A 22,943-nucleotide genomic window follows, 5' to 3' on the forward strand; every position below is an offset into this window, starting at 1 on the left:
TAGTCGACTCCATTTTCTATTTATAATTTCTAGTTTCTAATATCATTTTAGGGTCAATTTTGTCTTCAAGATTTGTTTTTTTAATAATATAAATTCATGTTTATGTAACATCATTTCGAATAGAACATAACCTTAAAAAATTGATATCACGTAAAGATACTTTTGAAGAACACGAATTCCCCAAAAGTACCTTTACGAGAATCGAAGGTATATTCGGAATCAGTGCTTTTTAATTCGTTTGTGATTTGGACAATTGCAAGTATTTTTAGTACTGTTTAATAATCACTAATGAAGTAAAATCGGATGTAAAAAATATTTCGCCAAATACTAGAAGAGTCACTCGATTCCATTTCATATTTAATATTTTTTTTAAATGGGGTTACTGCGGGATTCCTGTTGATAATAATTTAATGTCAACTTTGCCTTCAAGATAATTAGGTCTTTTTAAAAAGGCTCAGAGAGGCCGTCATACTCTGTAACATCATTTCCAGTAGAACATACCTATATAACCTCAAAATTGATATGACGTAAAGGTACTTTTGAAGAACATAAATTCGTTTGTGATTGGGATAATTTCAAGTATTTTTCTTTTCACTAATCAATTAACATCCGTTGTAAAAAACATTTCCCAAATACTAGAGGGTCACCCGATTCCCTGTCATATTTAATATTTTTAAGAATGGGGTTGCAGCGGCATTCCTGTTGATAATAATTTAATGTCAACTTGGTATTCAAAATAATTAGGTCTTTATAAAAAACTCAGAGAGGCGGACATACCTACTCTGTAACATCATTTCCAGTAGAACATACTTATATAACCTCAAAATTGACACCACGTAAAGGTACTTTTGAAAAACACGAATTCCCCAAAAGTACCTTTGCGAGAATTGAAGAATGATTCGGAATCCGGCTTTTTTGTTCGTTTGTGATTACGATAAAATTGATATCACGTAAAGGTACTTTTGAAGAACGTAAGTTCCCCAAAAGTACCTTTGCGAGAATTGAAGAATGATTCGGAATCCAGCTTATTTATTCGTTTGTGATTGGGATAACTTCAAGCATTTTTAGTGTTTTTTATCACTAATCAAGTAATATCAGTTGTAAAAAATTGTCGCCAAATACTAGAGGGGTCACCCGATTCCCTTTCATATTTAACACTTGTAAGAATGAGATTGCAGCGGGATTCCTGTTGATAGTAATTTAATGTCAACTTTGTCTTCAAGATAATTAGGTATTTTTAAAAAGGATCAAAAAGGCCAGCACAGTCTGTAACATCATTTCCAATTGAACATACTCCTAAAACGCATATCACGTGAAGGTACTTTTGAGGAACACGAATTCCCCAAAAGTACCTTGCGAGCCATTGCAAGGACGGCGATGTTGAACACCTGATCGGTGCTTGACCCTGGTTTCGAGAGAATGAACTATTTATAGATTTAGAATCGAAATTTAATGTAGCCTATGTTTAAAATGTGGGGCCTAATTAGGTGTTGTAAGGAGGAGTAAGTCGGGCAAGATTTTTAGGAACGAGCTTGTACTCAGACGAAATAAATGTTAATTTTTTAGGTTTTGAGCAGTATTTCTTACAAGCAGTTGATTGTTTACTGAAAATAAAATTTGCATTTTGTTTTATTTAAATAATAACAATTAAAACGTATCGGTGTGTTATTTTATACAGGGTGTTATTTTTATTTTATTTTTTTATTAAAAAGTCTCGGTGTTATTTTATATAATGTACAGTAAGAACCCCTGGACTCCTTTCGATGTAAAGTGCACCCATAAACCGTGGATTAAATTCGATAAAATGCAAACAAACAATTTGTAAAAAAAATCATCTTCGGACAGATCAATTTCTATTTTCACGTGATGAACAATGACTGAGAGCCCGATTTCAAGTCAGGGTGTCAAATAGGTGGTGCAGCGCAAATGTGTAGCTATCTTTGTCGTACACATTAATTACTAATATGCGTCATCTTTCTCAAATTTGCAATTTTGTGCCGTTACCATGACAATACAAGTTGCAAGTCAACTTGAAATCGACCTCTTAGTCTGTTGGCAATGAAACAGTTGAAAAGTACTGGTGGTTTTTTGTCTCGTAATTGGCACTGACCGGATTTTTTAACTTGAGATGACATTAAATAGATTTTTGGTTATGCCGGTTATGTTTATGCTATTCCAGTCAGATTCCCTTTCATTCATTCATTTTTAAGAATGGGGCTGTAGCGGGATTAATTTTGATAATAATTTAATGTCAACTTTGTCTTCAAGATAATTAGGTCTTTTTAAAAAGGCTCACAAAGGGCAACATACTATGTAACATCATTTCCAATAGAACATAACCTCAAATTTGATATCACGTAAAGGTACTTTTGAAGAACACGAATTCCCCAAAAGTACCTTTGCGAGAACTGAAGAATGATTTATTTGTTTGTGATTGGGATAATTTCAAGGGATTTTTAGTATTTTTTAATCACTAATCAAGTAGGATCGGTTGTAAGCAATACTTCGTCAAATACTAGAGAGGTTGAAGCGGGATTCCTGTTGATAATAATTTAATGTCAACTTTGTCTTCAAGATAATTAGGTCTTTATAAAAAGGTTCAGAAAGGCCAACATACTCTGTAACATCATTTCCAATAGAACATAACCTTAAAATTGATATCTCGTAAAGGTACTTTTGAAGAATACGAATTCCCCAAAAGTACCTTTGCGGATTCCGATGACATTAATGAAATCGATGGCTTCTTTGCACCAAGGGTCTAAGGTTTCAAAGGCTAAACCTTTAAATACATAATTTGATGAAATAATTGAACTATATTTGCTATGTTTGCGTTTGCAAACTTCAGAAGTTTTCAAAACGTAACTATCTGCAAGTGTATCTACAACAGTAACGTCCCAAACCTTTAATCCCATCTGGGCGTTTTCCGTCATCCCGAGACAGTCCGTTTGGTTCTAAAGTTGAATTAACATGAATAGAAGTCAAAGCTCGGTTGATAATAGAATTAATTTCAGTGTGTCAGGAAAATCTACCACTGCTTTTTGATCAACTTAGACCGTGGATGCCAATTTAGTCAACTTTCGTGCATTTGCAAATATGAGGTGTACAAAGATTACAACCCAATATTAAACGAATACAAACTTGGAAGGAAGTGTTATCTAAAAGAGTACCAATATTAGGAGAAGGTATTGCATGTAACCAAGATTTTCGGCATTGCAAAGCCTAAAGGCGGCCTTAAACCAAGGCAACAATTGGCAACATGTTGCCCGCAACATTTTTTAGTAATCACCGGCAAGATTAATAGAAAATGTTGCAGGCAACATGTCGCCAATTGTTGCCTTGGTGTAAGGCCGCCTTTATAACGAGCCAAGTCTCTAGGTGATTTAAAGTTTAAGTCATTGGCAATTATTCGTTTGGTATTGATATTATCCCAATTCTTCTGAAATTGTGGAATTGTTGGTCTTTCGTTCTCAATTAATTATTAATTCATTATTATAAGAAGTATTACTAGTTGTATAATTAACCCGGACAAGATTGTGTTTTAATGTGTTTGGATTAATTTATTTATTTTTAATTAAATTAATTCGACAAAAATATTAGTGCATAGAATTGGCTCTTCAAGTAATATTAAGATCGTGTTTTCTGTTTATCTTAAAAACGTAATCTTCATTCCAGGCCTGATAAGTACATATTGTATAGCCGGCGTCATTAAATCAAACGATCAGTTTTCGCCGAAGTTGTAAAACTTTCCCGCGCGATTTTTTTGTTTCGCTGTGGGAACGCTTGAAATGGAGCCTTTCCCGATGTTTACGCTTTTCTTACCACTCCCGTTGATGTAGCATTTTTGATTTATTTTTGTACTACGCTTATAAACTGTTTAATTGGAGATGACATGAACAAAATGAAAAGTATTTTAGGACTTCCACCGCACACGTTCCACACCCCATCCCCCGTCAATTTATAAAATATTAAATTTTACATAAAATTATATTTTCGAAATTTGTTGCGCAACCCCTAGATGTAGAAAGTATCGTTGGATGTATAGTGCGCCCATAAAAGGTGGATTAATTTCGAAAAAATGCAAACAAACAATTTTTGAAAAACAATCTTCGGACAGATCAAATTCTATTTTCTAGAAGACATATTTTAATGAGAAAGTTGACCTTAAAATGTCATTAGGAAGCAATTGGCAACCCTCATTTTAAAGAATTTAAATAGCAAATGGGAGCCAATAGCTGTTACAAAAAACATGCATTCTCTTATAATTAACCATTGAATAGTATATTGTATATCAAGAGTTGAAAATGAAAGATTTCACACGAGTTTGCAGAATTGAGCCACAAGCCGTAGGCGCGTGGCTTAAGCAAACGAGTGTGAAATCGAATTTTCAACATGTGGTATACACGATATTTTTCCGACGACCACAAAAAAAAAACGCTAATATTAGGCATCCCTTCAAACTTCAAATATCATTCGACAGAGCTGCGGACAAAATAATTATGCCGTTGCGGGGAGATAGACATCGTTAATCATCGGCCCGTGTACAATATAAAAACACACAGCTGCCGGCCAATCAGATTTCTCAAATTTTTCATTGTACACGGTTAGGCTGTTCGTTCGTGTTCGTGTTGAAATCGTTTGCAATTTTAAATTTTCACTAAGGAGAAACCGTGTGAAGTGTGTCATATTTCACAGTGGTCGTCTGAAAAGGATATTTTAAATTAGGGGTCACCCGATTTTCTTTCATATTTAATAATTTTAAGATTGGGTTTCAGCGAAATTCTTGTTGACAATAATTTTATGTTAACTTTGTCTTCGTGAACGCGGTACTTCCAGAATTTTATTGAATATTTCCGTAAAATGATTAAAATATCCGGAACTGCAGCATCCTATGTATTCAATTACTGAATTAACGGATTTCACTTTGACAATGTACGAACTTGAAAAATTGCAAATCCGGAAGTGTAGCGTTCGAGGATAAAGAAAAAAAAAAGTATTGTCTGTCATCCACACAATGAAAAAAAAAAAAAAAAGTCGCCTGCACCGAAGAGATGTTGTACATGCTAATTACAATATATTAGGCTTTTTTTAGAAAGCTCAGAAATGCCAGCATTCTCTGTAACATCATTTCCAATAGAACATAACCTTAAAAGTGATATCACGTAAAGGTACTTTTGAAGAACACGAATTCCCCAAAAGTACCTTTGCGGGAATTGAAGAATGATCCGGAATCCGGCTTTTTATTCGTTTCTGATTGAGATAATTTCAAAGAATTTTGAGTATTTTTTAATCACCAATCAAGTAAAATCGGTTGTAAAAATATTTCGCCAAATACTAGAGGGGTCACACGATTCCGTTTCATATTTTACATTTTTACGAATGGGGTTGCAGCGGAATTCCTATTGATAATAATTTAGTGACAAACTTGTCTTCAAAATAATTAGGTCTTTTTAAAAAGGCTCAGAACAGCCAGCATTGTCTTTAACATCATTTTAAATAGAACATAACCTTAAAATTGATATCACGTAAAGGTACTTTTGAGGAACACGAATTCCCTAAAAGTACCTTTGTGTGAATTGAAGAATGATTCGGAATCCGGCTTGTTTATTCGTTTGTGATTGGGATAATTTCAAGGAATTTTAAAATTTTTTTAATCACCAATCAAGTAAAATCGGTTATAAAAATATTTCGCCAAATACTAGAGGGGTAACTCGATTCTGTTTCATATTTTACATTTTTACGAACGGGGTTGCAGCGGGATTCCTATTGTCATTGAATGACAACTTTGTCTTCAAAATAATTAGTTCTTTTTAAAAAGGCTCAGAAAGGCCAGCATTGTCTGTAACATCATTTCCAATAGAACGTAACCTTAAAATTGATATCACGTAAAGGTACTTTTGAGGAACACGAATTCCCCAAAAGTACCTTTGCGGGAATTGAAGAATGATTCGGAATCCGGCTTGTTTATTCGTTTGCGACTGGGATAATTTTAAGGGATTTTGAGTATTTTTTAAACACCAATCAAGTAAAATCGGTTATAAAAATATTTCGCCACATACTAGAGGGGTAACTCGATTCCGTTTCATATTTTACATTTTTACGAGTGGGGTTGCAGCGGGATTCCTATTGGTAATAATTTAATGACAAATTTGTCTTCAAAATAATTAGGTCTTTTTAAAAAGGCTCAGAAGGGCCAGGATAATCTGTAACATCATTTCCAATTGAACATACTCCTAAAACGCATATCACGTAAAGGTACTTTTGAGGAACACGAATTCCCCAAAAGTACCTTTGCGGGAATTGGAGAATGATTCGGAATCCGGCTTTTTTATTTATTTGTGTTTGGGATAATTTCAAGGAATTTTGAGTATTTTTTAATCACCAATCAAGTAAAATCGGTTGTAAAAATATTTCGCTAAATACTAGAGGGGTCACCCGATTCCGTCTCATATTTTACATTTTTAAGAGTGGGGTTGCAGCAGGATTCCTGTTGATAACAATTCAATGTTAACTTTGACTTCAAAATAATTAGGTCTTTTTAAAAAAGTTCAGAAAGGCCAGCATAGTCTGTAACATCATTTCCAATGTAACATACTCCTAAAACGCATATCACGTAAAGGTACTTTTGAGGAACACAAATTCCCCAAAAGTACCTTTGCGGGAATTGGAGAATGATTCGGAATCCGGCTTTTTTATTTATTTGTGTTTGGGATAATTTCAAGGAATTTTGAGAATTTTTTAATCACCAATCAAGTAAAATCGGTTGTAAAAATATTTCGCCAAATACTAGAGGGGTAACTCGATTCTGTTTCATATTTTACATTTTTACGAACGGGGTTGCAGCGGGATTCCTATTGTCATTGAATGACAACTTTGTCTTCAAAATAATTAGTTCTTTTTAAAAAGGCTCAGAAAGGCCAGCATTGTCTGTAACATCAATTCCAATAGAACATAACCTTAAAATTGATATCACGGAAAGGTACTTTTGAGGAACACGAATTCCCTAAAAGTACCTTTGCGGGAATTGAAGAATGATTCGGAATCCGGCTTGTTTATTCGTTTGCGACTGGGATAATTTTAAGGGATTTTGAGTATTTTTTAAACACCAATCAAGTAAAATCGGTTATAAAAATATTTCGCCACATACTAGAGGGGTAACTCGATTCCGTTTCATATTTTACATTTTTACGAATGGGGTTGCAGCGGGATTCCTATTGTCATTTAATGACAACTTTGTCTACAAAATAATTAGGTCTTTTTAAAAAGGCTCAGAAAGGGCAGCATTGTCTGTAACATCATTTCCAATAGAACATAACCTTAAAATTAATATCACGTAAAGGTACTTTTGAGGAACACGAATTCCCCAAAAGTACCTTTGCGGGAATTGAAAAATGATTCGGAATCCGGCTTCTTTATTCGTTTGTGATTGGGACAATTTCAAGGAATTTTGAGTATTTTTTAATCATCAATCAAGAAAAATGGGTTGTAAAAATATTTCGCCAAATACTAGTGGGGTCACCCGATTCCGTTTCATATTTTACATTTTTAGGAGTGGGGTTGCAGCAGGATTCCTGTTGATAACAATTCAATGTTAACTTTGACTTCAAAATAATTAGGTCTTTTTAAAAAGGTTCAGAAAGGCCAGCATAGTCTGTAACATCATTTCCAATTGAACATACTCCTAAAACGCATATCACGTAAAGGTACTTTTGAGGAACACAAATTCCCCAAAAGTACCTTTGCGGGAATTGGAGAATGATTCGGAATCCGGCTTTTTTATTTATTTGTGTTTGGGATAATTTCAAGGAATTTTGAGTATTTTTTAATCACAAATCAAGTAAAATCGGTTATAAAAATATTTCGCCAAATACTAGAGGGGTCACCCAATTCCGTTTCATATTTTACATTTTTACGAATGAGGTTGCAGTGGGATTCCTATTGATAATAATTTAATGACAAACTTGTCTTCAAAATAATTAGGTCTTTTTAAAAAGGCTCAGAAAAACCAGCATTGTCTGTAACATCATTTCCAATAGAACATAACCTTAAAATTAATATCACGTAAAGGTACTTTTGAGGAACACGAATTCCCCAAAAGTACCTTTGCGGGAATTGAAAAAAATTCGGAATCCGGCTTCCTTATTCGTTTGTGATTGGGAGAATTTCAAGGAATTTTGAGTATTTTTTAATCATCAATCAAGAAAAATGGGTTGTAAAAATATTTCGCCAAATACTAGTGGGGTCATCCGATTCCGTTTCATATTTTACATTTTTACGAGTGGGGTTGCAGCGGGATTCCTATTGGTAATAATTTAATGACAAATTTGTCTTCAAAATAATTAGGTCTTTTTAAAAAGGCTCAGAAGGGCCAGGATAATCTGTAACATCATTTCCAATTGAACATACTCCTAAAACGCATATCACGTAAAGGTACTTTTGAGGAACACAAATTCCCCAAAAGTACCTTTGCGGGAATTGGAGAATGATTCGGAATCCGGCTTTTTTATTTATTTGTGTTTGGGATAATTTCAAGGAATTTTGAGTATTTTTTAATCACCAATCAAGTAAAATCGGTTGTAAAAATATTTCGCCAAATACTAGAGGGGTCACCCGATTCCGTCTCATATTTTACATTTTTAAGTGTGGGGTTGCAGCAGGATTCCTGTTGATAACAATTCAATGTTAACTTTGACTTCAAAATAATTAGGTCTTTTTAAAAAGGCTCAGAAGGGCCAGGATAATTTGTAACATCATTTCCAATTGAACATACTCCTAAAACGCATATCACGTAAAGGTACTTTTGAGGAACACAAATTCCCCAAAAGTACCTTTGCGGGAATTGGAGAATGATTCGGAATCCGGCTTTTTTATTTATTTGTTTTTGGGATAATTTTAGGGAATTTTGAGTATTTTTTAATCACCAATCAAGTAAAATCGGTTATAAAAATATTTCGCCAAATACTAGAGGGGTCACCCGATTCCGTTTCATATTTTACATTTTTACGAATGGGGTTGCAGCGGGATTCCTATTGATAATAATTTAATGACAAACTTGTCTTCAAAATAATTAGGTTTTTTTAAAAAGGTTCAGAAAAGCCAGCATTGCCTGTAACATCATTTTAAATAGAACGTAACCTTAAAATTGATATCACGTAAAGGTACTTTTGAGGAACACGAATTCCCTAAAAGTACCTTTGCAGGAATTGAAGAATGATTCGGAATCCGGCTTGTTTATTCGTTTGTGATTGGGATAATTTCAAGGAATTTTGAGTATTTTTTAAACACCAATCAAGTAAAATCGGTTATAAAAATATTTCGCCAAATACTAGAGGGGTCACCCGATTCCGTCTCATATTTTACATTTTTAAGAGTGGGGTTGCAGCAGGATTCCTGTTGATAACAATTCAATGTTAACTTCGACTTCAAAATAATTTGGGCTTTTTAAAAAGGTTCAGAAAGGCCAGCATAGTCTGTAACATCATTTCCAATTGAACATACTCCTAAAAGGCATATCACGTAAAGGTACTTTTGAGGAACACAAATTCCCCAAAAGTACCTTTGCGGGAATTGGAGAATGATCCGGAATCCGGCTTTTTTATTTATTTGTTTTTGGGATAATTTCAAGGAATTTTGAGTATTTTTTAATCACCAATCAAGTAATATCGGTTATAAAAATATTTCGCCAAAAACTAGAGGGGTCATCCGATTCCGTTTCATATTTTACATATTTACGAATGGGGTTGCAGCGGGATTCCTATTGATAATAATTTAATGACGACTTTGTCTTCAAAATAATTAGGTCTTTTTAAAAAGGCTCAGAAGGGCCAGCATTGTCTGTAACATTATTTTAAATAGAACGTAAACTTAAAATTGATATCACGTAAAGGTACTTTTGAGGAACACGAATTCCCCAAAAGTACCTTTGCGGGAATTGAAGAATGATCCGGAATCCGGCTTGTTTGTTCGTTTGTGATTGGGATAATTTCAAGGAATTTTGAGTATTTTTTAATCATCAATCAAGTAAAATCGGTTGTAAAAATATTTCGCCAAATACTAGAGGGGTCACCCGATTCCGTCTCATATTTTACATTTTTAGGAGTGGGGTTGCAGCAGGATTCCTGTTGATAACAATTCAATGTTAACTTTGACTTCAAAATAACTAGATCTTTTTAAAAAGGTTCAGAAAGGCCAGCATAGTCTGTTACACAATTTCCAATAGAACATAACCTTAAAATTGATATCACGTAAAGGTACTTTTGAGGAACACGAATTCCCCAAAAGTACCTTTGCGCGAATTGGAGAATGATTCGGAATCCGGCTTTTTTATTTATTTGTTTTTGGGATAATTTCAAGGAATTTTGAGTATTTTTTAATCACAAATCAAGTAAAATCGGTTATAAAAATATTTCGCCAAATACTAGAGGGGTCACCCAATTCCGTTTCATATATTACATTTTTACGAATGAGGTTGCAGTGGGATTCCTATTGATAATAATTTAATGACAAACTTGTCTTCAAAATAATTAGGTCTTTTTAAAAAGGCTCAGAAAAACCAGCATTGCCTGTAACATCATTTTAAATAGAACGTAACCTTAAAATTGATATCACGTAAAGGTACTTTTGTGGAACACGAATTCCCCAAAAGTACCTTTGCGGGAATTGAAGAATGATTCGGAATCCGACTTTTTTATTCGTTTGTGAATGGGATAATTTTAAGAAATTTTGAGTATTTTTTAATCACCAATCAAGTAAAATCGGTTATAAAAATATTTCACCAAATACTAGAGGGGTCATCCGATTCCGTTTCATATTTTACATTTTTACGAGTGGGGTTGCAGCGGGATTCCTATTGGTAATAATTTAGTGACAAATTTGTCTTCTAAATAATTAGGTCTTTTTAAAAAGGCTCAGAAGGGCCAGGATAATCTGTAACATCATTTCCAATTGAACATACTCCTAAAACGCATATCACGTAAAGGTACTTTTGAGGAACACAAATTCCCCAAAAGTACCTTTGCGGGAATTGGAGAATGATTCGGAATCCGGCTTTTTTATTTATTTGTGTTTGGGATAATTTCAAGGAATTTTGAGTATTTTTTAATCACCAATCAAGTAAAATCGGTTGTAAAAATATTTCGCCAAATACTAGAGGGGTCACCCGATTCCGTCTCATATTTTACATTTTTAAGAGTGGGGTTGCAGCAGGATTCCTGTTGATAACAATTCAATGTTAACTTTGACTTCAAAATAATTAGGTCTTTTTAAAAAAGTTCAGAAACGCCAGCATAGTCTGTAACATCATTTCCAATTGAACATACTCCTAAAACGCATATCACGTAAAGGAACTTTTGAGGAACACAAATTCCCCAAAAGTACCTTTGCGGGAATTGGAGAATGATTCGGAATCCGGCTTTTTTATTTATTTGTGTTTGGGATAATTTCAAGGAATTTTGAGTATTTTTTAATCACCAATCAAGTAAAATCGGTTATAAAAATATTTCGCCAAAAAAATAGAGGGGTCATCCGATTCCGTTTCATAATTTACATATTTACGAATGGGGTTGCAGCGGGATTTGACTTTGTCTTCAAAATAATTAGGTCTTTTTAAAAAGGCTCAGAAGGGCCAGGATAATCTGTAACATCATTTCCAATTGAACATACTCCTAAAACGCATATCACGTAAAGGTACTTTTGAGGAACACAAATTCCCCAAAAGTACCTTTGCGGGAATTGGAGAATGATTCGGAATCCGGCTTTTTTATTTATTTGTGTTTGGGATAATTTCAAGGAATTTTGAGTATTTTTTAATCATCAATCAAGTAAAATCGGTTATAAAAATATTTCGCCAAAAACTAGAGGGGTCATCCGATTCCGTTTCATATTTCACATATTTACGAATGGGGTTGCAGCGGGATTCCTATGGATAATAATTTAATGACAACTTTGTCTTCAAAATAATTAGGTCTTTTTAAAAAGGCTCAGAAGGGCCAGGATAATCTGTAACATCGTTTCCAATTGAACATACTCCTAAAACGCATATCACGTAAAGGTACTTTTGAGGAACACGAATTCCCCAAAAGTACCTTTGCGGGAATTGGAGAATGATTCGGAATCCGGCTTTTTTATTTATTTGTGTTTGGGATAATTTCAAGGAATTTTGAGCATTTTTTAATCACCAATCAAGTAAAATCGGTTGTAAAAATATTTCGCCAAATACTAGAGGGGTCACCCGATTCCGTCTCATATTTTACATTTTTAAGAGTGGGGTTGCAGCAGGATTCCTGTTGATAACAATTAAATGTTAACTTTGACTTCAAAATAATTAGGTCTTTTTAAAAAGGTTCAGAAAGGCCAGCATAGTCTGTAACATCATTTCCAATTGAACATACTCCTAAAAGGCATATCACGTAAAGGTACTTTTGAGGAACACAAATTCCCCAAAAGTACCTTTGCGGGAATTGGAGAATGATTCGGAATCCGGCTTTTTTATTTATTTGTTTTTGGGATAATTTCAAGGAATTTTGAGTATTTTTTAATCAGCAATCAAGTAAAATCGGTTATAAAAATATTTCGCCAAAAACTAGAGGGGTCATCCGATTCCGTTTCATATTTTACATATTTACGAATGGGGTTGCAGCGGGATTCCTATTGATAATAATTTAATGACGACTTTGTCTTCAAAATAATTAGGTCTTTTTAAAAAGGCTCAGAAGGGCCAGGATAATCTGTAACATCATTTCCAATTGAACATACTCCTAAAACGCATATCACGTAAAGGTACTTTTGAGGAACACGAATTCCCCAAAAGTACCTTTGCGGGAATTGGAGAATGATTCGGAATCCGGCTTTTTTATTTATTTGTGTTTGGCATAATTTCAAGGAATTTTGAGTATTTTTTAATCACCAATCAAGTAAACTCGGTTATAAAAATATTTCGCCAAATACAAGAGGGGTCACCCGATTCCGTCTCATATTTTACATTTTTAAGAGTGGGGTTGCAGCAGGATTCCTGTTGATAACAATTCAATGTTAACTTTGACTTCAAAATAATTAGGTCTTTTTAAAAAGACTCAGAAGGGCCAGGATAATCTGTAACATCGTTTCCAATTGAACATACTCCTAAAACGCATATCACGTAAAGGTACTTTTGAGGAACACGAATTCCCCAAAAGTACCTTTGCGGGAATTGGAGAATGATTCGGAATCCGGCTTTTTTATTTATTTGTGTTTGGGATAATTTCAAGGAATTTTGAGTATTTTTTAATCACCAATCAAGTAAAATCGGTTGTAAAAATATTTCGCCAAATACTAGAGGGGTCACCCGATTCCGTCTCATATTTTACATTTTTAAGAGTGGGGTTGCAGCAGGATTCCTGTTGATAACAATTCAATGTTAACTTTGACTTCAAAATAATTAGGTCTTTTTAAAAAGGCTCAGAAGGGCCAGGATAATTTGTAACATCATTTCCAATTGAACATACTCCTAAAACGCATATCACGTAAAGGTACTTTTGAGGAACACAAATTCCCCAAAAGTACCTTTGCGGGAATTGGAGAATGATTCGGAATCCGGCTTTTTTATTTATTTGTTTTTGGGATAATTTCAGGGAATTTTGAGTATTTTTTAATCACCAATCATGTAAAATCGGTTATAAAAATATTTCGCCAAATACTAGAGGGGTCACCCGATTCCGTTTCATATTTTACATTTTTACGAATGGGGTTGCAGCGGGATTCCTATTGATAATAATTTAATGACAAACTTGTCTTCAAAATAATTAGGTTTTTTAAAAAGGTTCAGAAAAGCCAGCATTGCCTGTAACATCATTTTAAATAGAACGTAACCTTAAAATTGATATCACGTAAAGGTACTTTTGAGGAACACGAATTCCCTAAAAGTACCTTTGCAGGAATTGAAGAATGATTCGGAATCCGGCTTGTTTATTCGTTTGTGATTGGGATAATTTCAAGGAATTTTGAGTATTTTTTAATCAACAATCAAGTAAAATCGGTTATAAAAATATTTCGCCAAAAACTAGAGGGGTCACCCGGTTCCGTTTCATATTTTACATTTTTACGAATGAGGTTGCAGTGGGATTCCTATTGATAATAATTTAATGACAAACTTGTCTTCAAAATAATTAGGTCTTTTTAAAACGGTTCAGAAAAGCCAGCATTGTCTGTAACATCATTTTAAATAGAACGTAACCTTAAAATTGATATCACGTAAAGGTACTTTTGAGGAACACGAATTCCCCAAAAGTAACTTTGCGGGAATTGAAGAATGATTCGGAATCCGGCTTGTTTATTCGTTTGTGATTGGGATAATTTCAAGGAATTTTGAGTATTTTTTAATCATCAATCAAGTAAAATCGGTTATAAAAATATTTCGCCAAATACTAGAGGGGTCACCCGATTCCGTCTCATATTTTACATTTTTTAGAGTGGGGTTGCAGCAGGATTCCTGTTGATAACAATTCAATGTTAACTTTGACTTCAAAATAATTAGGTCTTTTTAAAAAGGTTCAGAAAGGCCAGCATAGTCTGTAACATCATTTCCAATTGAACATACTCCTAAAAGGCATATCACGTAAAGGTACTTTTGAGGAACACAAATTCCCCAAAAGTACCTTTGCGGGAATTGGAGAATGATTCGGAATCCGGCTTTTTTATTTATTTGTTTTTGGGATAATTTCAAGGAATTTTGAGTATTTTTTAATCAGCAATCAAGTAAAATCGGTTATAAAAATATTTCGCCAAAAACTAGAGGGGTCATCCGATTCCGTTTCATATTTTACATATTTACGAATGGGGTTGCAGCGGGATTCCTATTGATAATAATTTAATGACGACTTTGTCTTCAAAATAATTAGGTCTTTTTAAAAAGGCTCAGAAGGGCCAGGATAATCTGTAACATCATTTCCAATTGAACATACTCCTAAAACGCATATCACGTAAAGGTACTTTTGAGGAACACGAATTCCCCAAAAGTACCTTTGCGGGAATTGGAGAATGATTCGGAATCCGGCTTTTTTATTTATTTGTGTTTGGCATAATTTCAAGGAATTTTGAGTATTTTTTAATCACCAATCAAGTAAACTCGGTTATAAAAATATTTCGCCAAATACAAGAGGGGTCACCCGATTCCGTCTCATATTTTACATTTTTAAGAGTGGGGTTGCAGCAGGATTCCTGTTGATAACAATTCAATGTTAACTTTGACTTCAAAATAATTAGGTCTTTTTAAAAAGACTCAGAAGGGCCAGGATAATCTGTAACATCGTTTCCAATTGAACATACTCCTAAAACGCATATCACGTAAAGGTACTTTTGAGGAACACGAATTCCCCAAAAGTACCTTTGCGGGAATTGGAGAATGATTCGGAATCCGGCTTTTTTATTTATTTGTGTTTGGGATAATTTCAAGGAATTTTGAGTATTTTTTAATCACCAATCAAGTAAAATCGGTTGTAAAAATATTTCGCCAAATACTAGAGGGGTCACCCGATTCCGTCTCATATTTTACATTTTTAAGAGTGGGGTTGCAGCAGGATTCCTGTTGATAACAATTCAATGTTAACTTTGACTTCAAAATAATTAGGTCTTTTTAAAAAGGCTCAGAAGGGCCAGGATAATTTGTAACATCATTTCCAATTGAACATACTCCTAAAACGCATATCACGTAAAGGTACTTTTGAGGAACACAAATTCCCCAAAAGTACCTTTGCGGGAATTGGAGAATGATTCGGAATCCGGCTTTTTTATTTATTTGTTTTTGGGATAATTTCAGGGAATTTTGAGTATTTTTTAATCACCAATCATGTAAAATCGGTTATAAAAATATTTCGCCAAATACTAGAGGGGTCACCCGATTCCGTTTCATATTTTACATTTTTACGAATGGGGTTGCAGCGGGATTCCTATTGATAATAATTTAATGACAAACTTGTCTTCAAAATAATTAGGTTTTTTAAAAAGGTTCAGAAAAGCCAGCATTGCCTGTAACATCATTTTAAATAGAACGTAACCTTAAAATTGATATCACGTAAAGGTACTTTTGAGGAACACGAATTCCCTAAAAGTACCTTTGCAGTAATTGAAGAATGATTCGGAATCCGGCTTGTTTATTCGTTTGTGATTGGGATAATTTCAAGGAATTTTGAGTATTTTTTAATCAACAATCAAGTAAAATCGGTTATAAAAATATTTCGCCAAAAACTAGAGGGGTCACCCGGTTCCGTTTCATATTTTACATTTTTACGAATGAGGTTGCAGTGGGATTCCTATTGATAATAATTTAATGACAAACTTGTCTTCAAAATAATTAGGTCTTTTTAAAACGGTTCAGAAAAGCCAGCATTGTCTGTAACATCATTTTAAATAGAACGTAACCTTAAAATTGATATCACGTAAAGGTACTTTTGAGGAACACGAATTCCCCAAAAGTAACTTTGCGGGAATTGAAGAATGATTCGGAATCCGGCTTGTTTATTCGTTTGTGATTGGGATAATTTCAAGGAATTTTGAGTATTTTTTAATCATCAATCAAGTAAAATCGGTTATAAAAATATTTCGCCAAATACTAGAGGGGTCACCCGATTCCGTCTCATATTTTACATTTTTTAGAGTGGGGTTGCAGCAGGATTCCTGTTGATAACAATTCAATGTTAACTTTGACTTCAAAATAATTAGGGCTTTTTAAAAAGGTTCAGAAAGGCCAGCATAGTCTGTAACATCATTTCCAATTGAACATACTCCTAAAAGGCATATCACGTAAAGGTACTTTTGAGGAACACAAATTCCACAAAAGTACCTTTGCGGGAATTGGAGAATGATCCGGAATCCGGCTTTTTTATTTATTTGTTTTTGCGATAATTTCAAGGAATTTTGAGTATTTTTTAATCACCAATCAAGTAATATCGGTTATAAAAATATTTCGCCAAAAACTAGAGGGGTCATCCGATTCCGTTTCATATTTTACATATTTACGAATGGGGTTGCAGCGGGATTCCTATTGATAATAATTTAATGACGACTTTGTCTTCAAAATAATTAGGTCTTTTTAAAAAGGCTCAGAAGGGCCAGGATAATCTGTAACATCATTTCCAATTGAACATACTCCTAAAACGCATATCACGTAAAGGTACTTTTGAGGAACACAAATTCCCCAAAAGTACCTTTGCGGGAATTGGAGAATGATTCGGAATCCGGCTTTTTTATTTATTTGTGTTTGGGATAATTTCAAGGAATTTTGAGTATTTTTTAATCACCAATCAAGTAAAATCGGTTGTAAAAATATTTCGCCAAATACTAGAGGGGTCACCCGATTCCGTCTCATATTTTACATTTTTAAGAGTGGGGTTGCAGCAGGATTCCTGTTGATAACAATTCAATGTTAACTTTGACTTCAAAATAATTAGGTCTTTTTAAAAAAGTTCAGAAACGCCAGCATAGTCTGTAACATCATTTCCAATTGAACATACTCCTAAAACGCATATCACGTAAAGGAACTTTTGAGGAACACAAATTCCCCAAAAGTACCTTTGCGGGAATTGGAGAATGATTCGGAATCCGGCTTTTTTATTTATTTGTGTTTGGGATAATTTCAAGGAATTTTGAGTATTTTTTAATCACCAATCAAGTAAAATCGGTTATAAAAATATTTCGCCAAAAAAATAGAGGGGTCATCCGATTCCGTTTCATAATTTACATATTTACGAATGGGGTTGCAGCGGGATTTGACTTTGTCTTCAAAATAATTAGGTCTTTTTAAAAAGGCTCAGAAGGGCCAGGATAATCTGTAACATCATTTCCAATTGAACATACTCCTAAAACGCATATCACGTAAAGGTACTTTTGAGGAACACAAATTCCCCAAAAGTACCTTTGCGGGAATTGGGGAATGATTCGGAATCCGGCTTTTTTATTTATTTGTGTTTGGGATAATTTCAAGGAATTTTGAGTATTTTTTAATCATCAATCAAGTAAAATCGGTTATAAAAATATTTCGCCAAAAACTAGAGGGGTCATCCGATTCCGTTTCATATTTCACATATTTACGAATGGGGTTGCAGCGGGATTCCTATGGATAATAATTTAATGACAACTTTGTCTTCAAAATAATTAGGTCTTTTTAAAAAGGCTCAGAAGGGCCAGGATAATCTGTAACATCGTTTCCAATTGAACATACTCCTAAAACGCATATCACGTAAAGGTACTTTTGAGGAACACGAATTCCCCAAAAGTACCTTTGCGGGAATTGGAGAATGATTCGGAATCCGGCTTTTTTATTTATTTGTGTTTGGGATAATTTCAAGGAATTTTGAGCATTTTTTAATCACCAATCAAGTAAAATCGGTTGTAAAAATATTTCGCCAAATACTAGAGGGGTCACCCGATTCCGTCTCATATTTTACATTTTTAAGAGTGGGGTTGCAGCAGGATTCCTGTTGATAACAATTAAATGTTAACTTTGACTTCAAAATAATTAGGTCTTTTTAAAAAGGTTCAGAAAGGCCAGCATAGTCTGTAACATCATTTCCAATTGAACATACTCCTAAAAGGCATATCACGTAAAGGTACTTTTGAGGAACACAAATTCCCCAAAAGTACCTTTGCGGGAATTGGAGAATGATTCGGAATCCGGCTTTTTTATTTATTTGTTTTTGGGATAATTTCAAGGAATTTTGAGTATTTTTTAATCAGCAATCAAGTAAAATCGGTTATAAAAATATTTCGCCAAAAACTAGAGGGGTCATCCGATTCCGTTTCATATTTTACATATTTACGAATGGGGTTGCAGCGGGATTCCTATTGATAATAATTTAATGACGACTTTGTCTTCAAAATAATTAGGTCTTTTTAAAAAGGCTCAGAAGGGCCAGGATAATCTGTAACATCATTTCCAATTGAACATACTCCTAAAACGCATATCACGTAAAGGTACTTTTGAGGAACACGAATTCCCCAAAAGTACCTTTGCGGGAATTGGAGAATGATTCGGAATCCGGCTTTTTTATTTATTTGTGTTTGGCATAATTTCAAGGAATTTTGAGTATTTTTTAATCACCAATCAAGTAAACTCGGTTATAAAAATATTTCGCCAAATACAAGAGGGGTCACCCGATTCCGTCTCATATTTTACATTTTTAAGAGTGGGGTTGCAGCAGGATTCCTGTTGATAACAATTCAATGTTAACTTTGACTTCAAAATAATTAGGTCTTTTTAAAAAGACTCAGAAGGGCCAGGATAATCTGTAACATCGTTTCCAATTGAACATACTCCTAAAACGCATATCACGTAAAGGTACTTTTGAGGAACACGAATTCCCCAAAAGTACCTTTGCGGGAATTGGAGAATGATTCGGAATCCGGCTTTTTTATTTATTTGTGTTTGGGATAATTTCAAGGAATTTTGAGTATTTTTTAATCACCAATCAAGTAAAATCGGTTGTAAAAATATTTCGCCAAATACTAGAGGGGTCACCCGATTCCGTCTCATATTTTACATTTTTAAGAGTGGGGTTGCAGCAGGATTCCTGTTGATAACAATTCAATGTTAACTTTGACTTCAAAATAATTAGGTCTTTTTAAAAAGGCTCAGAAGGGCCAGGATAATTTGTAACATCATTTCCAATTGAACATACTCCTAAAACGCATATCACGTAAAGGTACTTTTGAGGAACACAAATTCCCCAAAAGTACCTTTGCGGGAATTGGAGAATGATTCGGAATCCGGCTTTTTTATTTATTTGTTTTTGGGATAATTTCAGGGAATTTTGAGTATTTTTTAATCACCAATCATGTAAAATCGGTTATAAAAATATTTCGCCAAATACTAGAGGGGTCACCCGATTCCGTTTCATATTTTACATTTTTACGAATGGGGTTGCAGCGGGATTCCTATTGATAATAATTTAATGACAAACTTGTCTTCAAAATAATTAGGTTTTTTAAAAAGGTTCAGAAAAGCCAGCATTGCCTGTAACATCATTTTAAATAGAACGTAACCTTAAAATTGATATCACGTAAAGGTACTTTTGAGGAACACGAATTCCCTAAAAGTACCTTTGCAGGAATTGAAGAATGATTCGGAATCCGGCTTGTTTATTCGTTTGTGATTGGGATAATTTCAAGGAATTTTGAGTATTTTTTAATCAACAATCAAGTAAAATCGGTTATAAAAATATTTCGCCAAAAACTAGAGGGGTCACCCGGTTCCGTTTCATATTTTACATTTTTACGAATGAGGTTGCAGTGGGATTCCTATTGATAATAATTTAATGACAAACTTGTCTTCAAAATAATTAGGTCTTTTTAAAACGGTTCAGAAAAGCCAGCATTGTCTGTAACATCATTTTAAATAGAACGTAACCTTAAAATTGATATCACGTAAAGGTACTTTTGAGGAACACGAATTCCCCAAAAGTAACTTTGCGGGAATTGAAGAATGATTCGGAATCCGGCTTGTTTATTCGTTTGTGATTGGGATAATTTCAAGGAATTTTGAGTATTTTTTAATCATCAATCAAGTAAAATCGGTTATAAAAATATTTCGCCAAATACTAGAGGGGTCACCCGATTCCGTCTCATATTTTACATTTTTTAGAGTGGGGTTGCAGCAGGATTCCTTTTGATAACAATTCAATGTTAACTTTGACTTCAAAATAATTAGGGCTTTTTAAAAAGGTTCAGAAAGGCCAGCATAGTCTGTAACATCATTTCCAATTGAACATACTCCTAAAAGGCATATCACGTAAAGGTACTTTTGAGGAACACAAATTCCCCAAAAGTACCTTTGCGGGAATTGGAGAATGATCCGGAATCCGGCTTTTTTATTTATTTGTTTTTGCGATAATTTCAAGGAATTTTGAGTATTTTTTAATCACCAATCAAGTAATATCGGTTATAAAAATATTTCGCCAAAAACTAGAGGGGTCATCCGATTCCGTTTCATATTTTACATATTTACGAATGGGGTTGCAGCGGGATTCCTATTGATAATAATTTAATGACGACTTTGTCTTCAAAATAATTAGGTCTTTTTAAAAAGGCTCAGAAGGGCCAGGATAATCTGTAACATCACTTCCAATTGAACATACTCCTAAAACGCATATCACGTAAAGGTACTTTTGAGGAACACGAATTCCCCAAAAGTACCTTTGCGGGAATTGGAGAATGATTCGGAATCCGGCTTTTTTATTTATTTGTGTTTGGGATAATTTCAAGAAGTTTTGAGTATTTTTTAATCACAAATCAAGTAAAATCGGTTGTAAAAATATTTCGCCAAATACTAGAGGGGTCACCCGATTCCGTCTCATATTTTACATTTTTAAGAGTGGGGTTGCAGCAGGATTCCTGTTGATAACAATTCAATGTTAACTTTGACTTCAAAATAATTAGGTCTTTTTAAAAAGGTTCAGAAAGGCCAGCATAGTCTGTAACATCATTTCCAATTGAACATACTCCTAAATCGCATATCACGTAAAGGTACTTTTGAGGAACACCAATTCCCCAAAAGTACCTTTGCGGGAATTGGAGAATGATTCGGAATCCGGCTTTTTTATTTATTTGTGTTTGGGATAATTTCAAGGAATTTTGAGTATTTTTTAATCACCAATCAAGTAATATCGGTTATAAAAATATTTCGCCAAAAACTAGAGGGGTCATCCGATTCCGTTTCATATTTTACATATTTACGAATGGGGTTGCAGCGGGATTCCTATTGATAATAATTTAATGACGACTTTGTCTTCAAAATAATTAGGTCTTTTTAAAAAGGCTCAGAAGGGCCAGCATTGTCTGTAACATTATTTTAAATAGAACGTAACCTTAAAATTGATATCACGTAAAGGTACTTTTGAGGAACACGAATTCCCCAAAAGTACCTTTGCGGGAATTGAAGAATGATCCGGAATCCGGCTTGTTTGTTCGTTTGTGATTGGGATAATTTCAAGGAATTTTGAGTATTTTTTAATCATCAATCAAGTAAAATCGGTTGTAAAAATATTTCGCCAAATACTAGAGGGGTCACCCGATTCCGTCTCATATTTTACATTTTTAGGAGTGGGGTTGCAGCGGGATTCCTGTTGATAACAATTCAATGTTAACTTTGACTTCAAAATAACTAGGTCTTTTTAAAAAGGTTCAGAAAGGCCAGCATAGTCTGTTACACAATTTCCAATAGAACATAACCTTAAAATTGATATCACGTAAAGGTACTTTTGAGGAACACGAATTCCCCAAAAGTACCTTTGCGCGAATTGGAGAATGATTCGGAATCCGGCTTTTTTATTTATTTGTTTTTGGGATAATTTCAAGGAATTTTGAGTATTTTTTAATCACAAATCAAGTAAAATCGGTTATAAAAATATTTCGCCAAAAACTAGAGGGGTCACCCGGTTCCGTTTCATATTTTACATTTTTACGAATGAGGTTGCAGTGGGATTCCTATTGATAATAATTTAATGACAAACTTGTCTTCAAAATAATTAGGTCTTTTTAAAACGGTTCAGAAAAGCCAGCATTGTCTGTAACATCATTTTAAATAGAACGTAACCTTAAAATTGATATCACGTAAAGGTACTTTTGAGGAACACGAATTCCCCAAAAGTACCTTTGCGGGAATTGAAGAATGATTCGGAATCCGGCTTTTTTATTTATTTGTTTTTGGGATAATTTTAAGAAATTTTGACTATTTTTTAATCACCAATCAAGTAAAATCGGTTATAAAAATATTTCACCAAATACTAGAGGGGTCATCCGATTCCGTTTCATATTTTACATTTTTACGAGTGGGGTTGCAGCGGGATTCCTGTTGATAACAATTCAATGTTAACTTTGACTTCAAAATAATTAGGTCTTTTTAAAAAAGTTCAGAAAGGCCAGCATAGTCTGTAACATCATTTCCAATTGAACATACTCCTAAAACGCATATCACGTAAAGG

Source organism: Tenebrio molitor, chromosome 4 (assembly GCF_963966145.1).
Source record: "Tenebrio molitor chromosome 4, icTenMoli1.1, whole genome shotgun sequence".
NCBI classification, from domain to species: domain Eukaryota; kingdom Metazoa; phylum Arthropoda; class Insecta; order Coleoptera; family Tenebrionidae; genus Tenebrio; species Tenebrio molitor.